Source organism: Episyrphus balteatus, chromosome 4 (genome assembly GCF_945859705.1).
Source record: "Episyrphus balteatus chromosome 4, idEpiBalt1.1, whole genome shotgun sequence".
Classification (NCBI taxonomy): domain Eukaryota; kingdom Metazoa; phylum Arthropoda; class Insecta; order Diptera; family Syrphidae; genus Episyrphus; species Episyrphus balteatus.
The window spans coordinates 3,591,707-3,600,118 of NC_079137.1; positions in this window are offsets into that span (position 1 = coordinate 3,591,707).

Genomic DNA, 8,412 nt, shown 5'->3' on the forward strand with positions numbered 1-8,412 from the left:
TTTTATTTGTTATGACTGATGATTCTGATGGGTATCTCTGATTCTGGGTGCCTATGCAATGGTACATTTAATTATGATTGAGTGGACGCATGATTGTGATTTGGGATTTATGTCTTTAAAAATGGAGACAGTCGATAGGTACATAAAGAAATGAAAATTCGTTTTGTAGTAGGTACGTTATACCTATCTAGGACCTACCTAACGATTCTATAAAAAAAACAATGATGAAAGTATGTATTAAGATTCGTGTACCTACATATGTACATACACATTTACCTATACCCACATTACTTTGCACATGCTATACATACAAAAAAAAAAAAAACATAAAACAAAAATACCTATCTAACTCCACAGAAAATTTGCATACCTTAAATTGCTCGTTTAGAAATCAAACAATTTCTAGATATATCAACCACCGAAATTTACGTGGGCCGTATGTATGCACATTTCTATTCTTGAAAATCTATTTGCGTCGATTTGTTGTTGTGGAATATGTCGTGCAGCTAATAAGAAAGTAAACCCGTTAGGTCATCTTTATTGCCCTTTTAATTTGTGTAGTTAGCAAGAGAGTTTTGTTTTCGTTTTTGTCAGTAATTTAGGGATGCGTTGCTTGGGTCGCGGTCACTCGAGTACACATTAGGTACCCTTTTTATTTTTATGGCTGTTTTTCGTTCAAATCGCGAATTGTTTTTATGGTGCAGGTAGGAAGATTTGTTTTCTTTAGTGATGAGTCTGTGTACCTATAGAAGTGCCAAGTACAACATACATACATCTCCACAGACAAAATATGCGATGAGATGATCGCGGATACGATAAGTAGAGTAGGTAGGTATGAATCAAAACATAGCAAATAAAAATATCAACTGCCACGAATAACAATTAAGGCCAACGATATTTTTATTAGCTTTACAACAAAGCAGGATTTTGTTTTGTTATTGTTTAGCAAATAAATCAATGATCTGATCTGGATCACAAGGAAAATAAAACACAGCTATTTACAACTTGTGCTATTATGTATCTTGCCTATGTACAATGTCAAATTTAACCAGGCTTGTCACATACAAAAAGGATAAAAGATTTATTTTCGTTAAAGTAATTTAGATTATTGTCACATATTGGCATCTCATGTATGAGCCGCCAAACTATTAGCGAGTAAATAGAGAAAGTGGTCCTTCACCAAATAGTGTAAGAATGTATCTATTTACTCGAGAATCTATACAAATGTAGGTAGGTATGTAGACCAACTCATTTTTTTTTTTTTTTTTGTGCGAACAATTTCTTTTTCTTTGTTTTAGAGTTTGTTGTTGTGAAGAATTTATGCAGCTCTTGTTATTGAAAATTCCGTTAGGTCGTTTTTACTGACCCTTTTTGTAGCAAAAGAATATTCTTGTAATCGGTCACTCATTTAACTATACAGTAAGATCTTTTCCTTTTTTTTTGTAGGGTCAGATTGAGAACTCGTGTTTTATGGTGCAGGGCAGGTAGGTTGGTATTCTTGTGCAAAATTCTTTTATGAGGGAATCATAATCGTAGATCGCTGAGACAATTAGGATCTTAGAGTTTTATTTTTCGCGCTGCTTTCGTTTCCAAAAAATGTAGGTAGTCCTTTTGCGCAGTGAATCTGAGGTTAAGATTTGCCTGGGTTGAATTGAATTGTTTTGTTTTCTCAAGGTGCTGGAGCTGGTAGGATAATTATCTACCTACTTGTTTGGGTAGGAGTGAGACCTTTTCACAAGTCACAAAGTCAATTTGGGTAACTTTTCTAATCCTCATAGCTCAGAATGAGAATAATGGAAAACAAAGTAATAGCGCTTTTCATTTTATAGGAAAAGCATTTAATATTTGTCATTTAAGGATCTTAACATTTATGCAATACCTACATATTTATTTTGTCCGTTTATTGTTATATATACAAAACGTAGGCGTTTATATAATTATAAGAAAAATCATACAAACTATGAAAAAGAGTCAGTGCAAGCTGAGTTATAGAAACGCAAGATCAATACAAAGCATTTTTTCTAACAAAAAAAAAAAAAAAAAAAACAAAAACAAAAAAAAAAAAAAAAAAAAAAAAAAACATACACTTTTAAAACATATTAATTCATGATGAGCGACTAAATAAATAATACAACAATGCAAAATAATATAGGCCAATTTACGTTAAGGTAACAAAACATACATATTAAACCAACAAAACAAAATACAGGTGCATTTAAAGTTTACTTCCATCCAAACTAAAATTTCAATTACATTTCACTCTTTTGTTTCATTTGTTTTCTAAGAATTTCATGTGTTAATTTGTCTATCAGGGATTTTATTTGACTTTATACTTTTGTCCTTTTCTCAGTCGATTTGAGTGTACGTTCGCAGGATGAATCGTTTGTTCTTGAGACAAAATTCATTTCAGCGTACATTCTTCCGGTAAGTAGTTACCCACAAAGCGTAAAATATTCACATTTACAACTTGAGACAAATTACCTCACAATATTTTGAGTTGTCTTTGCAAATATTACACAAATAATAGGTTAGGTACATCGAATTGTACGTCGAGCTTTAAGCTACATATAGAGTTAATGACAACTGCCATATTTCACCATTTAAAACCGTTTCTTGACCTAACTAAAGGTTTGTTCCACACTTATGCACTTAAACACAATTGAACTCAATTCAATTAATTTTTCATTTGAAAAAACTCACATTTTTGTAAAAAAAAGACGAAGATTTGAAACATAATAACATGAGGATTTGCCAGCATAGTGTGAAAACACTCATTCTTGAAGGAAATTTGCTGCCCTTGAAAGGTAAACTTTCGATATTTCATATTGAGTGTGCGTTTTTACAAAATGCACATTCTTCCAAAAAAAAAAAAAAAAATTGTTACCTACAAGGGTGAATTTAACATTTTGAGTGTGCGTTCTTACAAAACGCACATTCTTGCAGACAAGTTGTTACAAAGGATAACCTTTTATTTCTTATATTTTCACTTGGAGTGTACGTTCGCAGGGTGAATCATTTGTTCATGAGACAAAATTCATCCCAGCGTATATTCCTTCAGAAAAGCAGATCGCCTACATAGGGTGTCCTTTTCTCAATTCCATTTTGAGTGTACGTTCTTACAAAACGTACATTCTTACAAAAAGCAGATCGCCTACCTAGGGTGTCCTTTTCACAATTCAATTTTGAGTGTGCGTTCGCAAGATGAATCATTTGTTCAGGAGACAAAATTCATCCCGGCGTACATTCTAACATGAAACCAAGATGAAGCATTTGTTAAAGACACTAAATTCAAACCAAAAACATCAGTTGATATCAAATGTTCAACAATACAAAACACTTCAAACACGTGTGTACATAATAAAAAAAAAATCAGTATCCATTAAAACTGCTCAAGAAAATGCAGCTACATCAGATCGATCGCATTCATTAAAAAAGGTTAAGCAATTGAAAAATAATAAATTGATAAAACCAAAAGTTTTTCATTCACACCTATGCAAAAACCTGTTCAATTGGTTATTTTCAAATCACACAAATTAACTTACAAATTAAATCATTGGAAGCAGAGTCATAAAGCAAACTCAATAAACAAAATTCAACAAACTAAGCAAAATCAAATCATAGAAAATTTCAAAGAGTATCATGCAGAACAAAAATGCTAGTACATTTACATTTTACATCTATGTATGTATTTACTAACTTAAACTGTGTTATTTATGGGTTTATTGTGCAAGAGAAACATTTTTGAAAAAAAAAATTAAATTTGAAAAAAAAAAAAAAAAATTAGGTACCTGTACATATACAAAATAGGGTACACAAGGTTGGTGTTCGGGGTTTGACTTTGGTGTTTTGGGTTGACTTTGGGTTGGGTAACCTTTTGACGTTGGGTTGGACTAAGAGTGTGCGTCCTTACAACGCGCACATTCTTGCAGAAAAGGATCTACCTACAATGGGTAACCTTTTGACTTTGGGTTGGACTAAGAGTGTGCGTCCTTACAACGCGCACATTCTTGCAGAAAAGGATCTACCTACAATGGGTAACCTTTTGACTTTGGGTTGGACTAAGAGTGTGCGTCCTTACAACGCGCACATTCTTGCAGAAAAGGATCTACCTACAATGGGTAACCTTTTGACATTCCAGAAAAGGACCTACCTACAATGGGTAACCTTTTGACATTGCAGAAAAGGACCTACCTACAATGGGTAACCTTTTGACATTCCAGAAAAGGACCTACCTACAATGGGTAACCTTTTGACATTGCAGAAAAGGATCTACCTACAATGGGTAACCTTTTGACATTCCAGAAAAGGACCTACCTACAATGGGTAACCTTTTGACATTGCAGAAAAGGACCTACCTACAATGGGTAACCTTTTGACGTTCAAGAAAAGGACCTACCTACAATGGGTAACCTTTTGACGATCAAGAAAAGGACCTACCTACAATGGGTAACCTTTTGACATTGCAGAAAAGGACCTACCTACAATGGGTAACCTTTTGACGTTCAAGAAAAGGACCTACCTATAATGGGTAACCTTTTGACATTGCAGAAAAGGACCTACCTACAATGGGTAACCTTTTGACGTTCAAGAAAAGGACCTACCTACAATGGGTAACCTTTTGACATTGCAGAAAAGGACCTACCTACAATGGGTAACCTTTTGACGTTCAAGAAAAGGACCTACCTACAATGGGTAACCTTTTGACGATCAAGAAAAGGACCTACCTACAATGGGTAACCTTTTGACATTGCAGAAAAGGACCTACCTACAATGGGTAACCTTTTGACGATCAAGAAAAGGACCTACCTACAATGGGTAACCTTTTGACATTGCAGAAAAGGATCTACCTACAATGGGTAACCTTTTGACATTCCAGAAAAGGACCTACCTACAATGGGTAACCTTTTGACATTGAAGAAAAGGACCTACCTACAATGGGTAACCTTTTGACATTCCAGAAAAGGATCTACCTACAATGGGTAACCTTTTGACATTCCAGAAAAGGATCTACCTACAATGGGTAACCTTTTGACATTCCAGAAAAGGACCTACCTACAATGGGTAACCTTTTGACATTCCAAAAAAAGGACCTACCTACAATGGGTAACCTTTTGACATTGCAGAAAAGGATCTACCTACAATGGGTAACCTTTTGACATTCCAGAAAAGGACCTACCTACAATGGGTAACCTTTTGACATTGCAGAAAAGGATCTACCTACAATGGGTAACCTTTTGACAATTAATTAGAAGTATGAGCCCACAAGAGGCGCACGATATAAAACACAATATAAAAAAAAATCAAAACATACACATTTCAAACATACATTTATAAATTATATTCCTTCAAGTAGGAAGCATGACTAAATATTTTCTTCTTTATTTTCTTTTCTTTCCGAGCTTTTCCAACACAGAGAAATGGCTAAGAAAGCCATATGAGACACGACACAGCTTTTTCAATTCTCTTGATTCTGTAGAATCAAAGTGGGCAGGGACATCTGTTCATAGGCAGATCAAACCCACAACACAAGGCACACAATGCAGTATATCAATAGCAGCAATATTTCGTCATATATTAGTATTTTAACGAGGATAACAACCAAAGCAGCAGCAAGAACTGCAAGAACGACAGCACAGCACCAACTTGTGATTCATCAAACCATCAACAGAATACACCAACAAGTTTCAGTAGCTTTTCAATTTTAACCACAAGAATTCAGCAGTATCTACAAGTCTTACAACAATCATCACCAAAAATTTGCAAAATAAAACGGATCAAGTTTTTCCACACACAAAGTAGAAAAATTTTCATCAAAAAGTTAAGCACACACTGAAAACACACCAAGAAATCTCCAGATATCTATTTGGCAATAATAGCAGATATGACACAACCGTATAAACAGCTTTCACAACAACAAAACTGGCCTTGGACATTTTCAAGTTTCAAAACTCTGGTTCATTAAAACCACCACTACGATATTCTCCCGACTCTCAAATCAAGTCTCCAAGGCATCTAACAGGCTTTCAGTCTGGAGATTCATTTGAACAACGATCTCCTCTGTCACTATAGTCACTTCTTTACATAATACCCGAATCGACTTGGTTTTTTCCATTGGCATTGACAAACACTCAGGGGCGCCAATGGTTTTCCCAATGTCCTTGAGCAAATGCTATTCGGAAGGAGCCCCAAAGCAGAACTTAACTTCAAGCAAAATAACAATCAGAAGATATTAAACCGAAGGTTTAAAGTGGGCAGGATGTTCAATAATCCGTGCCTACTACGGAGAAGACTACCAACACACACGCATGACATGCCAACCAACAACACCAACCAACGATCGTGTGTGTTTCCTTTTTCTTCCCTCCCTCTCTTCTCCTCAGTCTTAACAAGATCTTTCAATAAAGAGGACGTTCAGTCCAATTAATAACAAAACAATGTGTTGTGTTTTATTTATTATTATCAAAATATTATACAGTCCACTAAATCTACTAATAGATTATTGTTCAATATGCGACTGATTAACATGTTCACAGGTCATTAAAACATTACGTATAGTTATGAATACATTGAGTGTTAAAATATTTTATTCTAAAATTGATAACAAAATTTATAGAAAAGTGTTTATTACTCAGAAAAACCAAGTTTATCTTTTATTACCATATACTTTACAGGTTATACCAATATATTGGGCTATATATTTTCAGAATTCACTTGGACAACCAAACTTTATATCATTGTTAATTTATTAATATTTAATTTTTTTTTAATAACGTCAGATAAACGGATAACGCGGTATTCTAAGTTTTTTAGGCTTAGAGAAAAAAAAAAATATTTTCTTTCAGATTTTTCATGTTGCAGATTTTTGCAAGTATCAAAATATATGACGCTCTTTTGGCAAACTTTTGATTTACTTTTTTTTTACTATTTTTTATAATAATAAACTAATGAAATACTATGTTTATCAATTATTACACATTATTTAAAGAAAATTGACTTTAAAGTAAAAAATTATTACGGACACAAAAAGGAACACTTGTGAAAATTTAGTGTTTGAGTAAATAATTATTTCGGTACTATTCCAAAATTTCAGAGCAATTTTACTGTGCGATTTTTGTAGGAGGTTTTAATATTCTAATAGCATGTTTACTGGTAAATGCACATGATTTAAAAATCATTTATTTAAATTTAACATTTAAATTGGAAACACCGTGTACATTATGAAAGAGTAGCGAGTAACCCAACAAAAAGCCAATATCCAACATTCGCTATTTTCGAAAAGCTTTTAAACATAAAAAGCTCTGTCATCTTTCTAGGGTTAAAAAGCGTTCATTATCTCGCTAGTTCTTAATGTATTTACATTTTAAGTGACATCTATGAGTAAATAGATACAATTTATAATGAAAGCTGTTAGTTTGTTTAAATTGAAGAATAACAAAACTAACCGCCTATGAACTTTTCTGTTACAAAAACCATTTAAACTCCGCTTTTGAATGAAAATCCGGCAAATTTTTTTGTATGTATTGAAGTTATACTTATCGAAAACTATTGAAGGTTTTTGGGTTAGATATGGGTAAACTCTTAGAACAATGTTAATTTTTTTTTTATTTTATTCGTCAGTTATATTATATTTAAAAAACAATCAAGTCAAACGATATTCTCAAGCTCGTTGGACTTTAAACCTTATTTATAGTCGGTCTTAATTTTTTAAATAAAAATCAAATACGAATAATCATTACTTAAGAAACTTAAAGCAATCTAAAAAAAAAATTCCAAGGAATATAACATTAACGTTGTTTTGGTTTCAATTTATTTCCATGCTATAGATTAAAAAAAAATTGTTCTAAGATCAAGGCATATAGTAATCAGATTGTAAACGGATGTTAATTTTTTTTAAATCATATACACTTCGCGTCACTTGAATAGAAACAACAATTTTTCTTTAGAAAATACCGATTGGCGCTTCGGTGAGGTTACTTAGTAGATTTTTGGTTTTGCATTTTCAAAGAGGAACTTTTAATAAACAATGTTGTAAAAACAAAAAACCCAAAACAGAAACCGTATGGCTACTAGTTGCGTTTTTTCGCATTACTTCACAAAAAACAGTATTTTTTTGCGTCACTTGAATAGAAACAAGCTCTTAAATTAGATAAAAATGATGAAAAATCATGGACAACACTAATTTTAGTAAAGCAGTCTTAAACTTTGACATTATTTGCACATTATAACCAATTATGGGCTACGAGCTACCATTAGGCATCACAGAAAATGCATAAATAGAATTAAACATTGAAAATGCACTTGTACTGTACACAATCGTGGACCTAATTGGAGAAAGTGACTATAGTGTTTGGTAACTTCTTACAAATTAACAAAATGACATTTTCTACAATTTAAGGTTTGAATAAGTGAAAT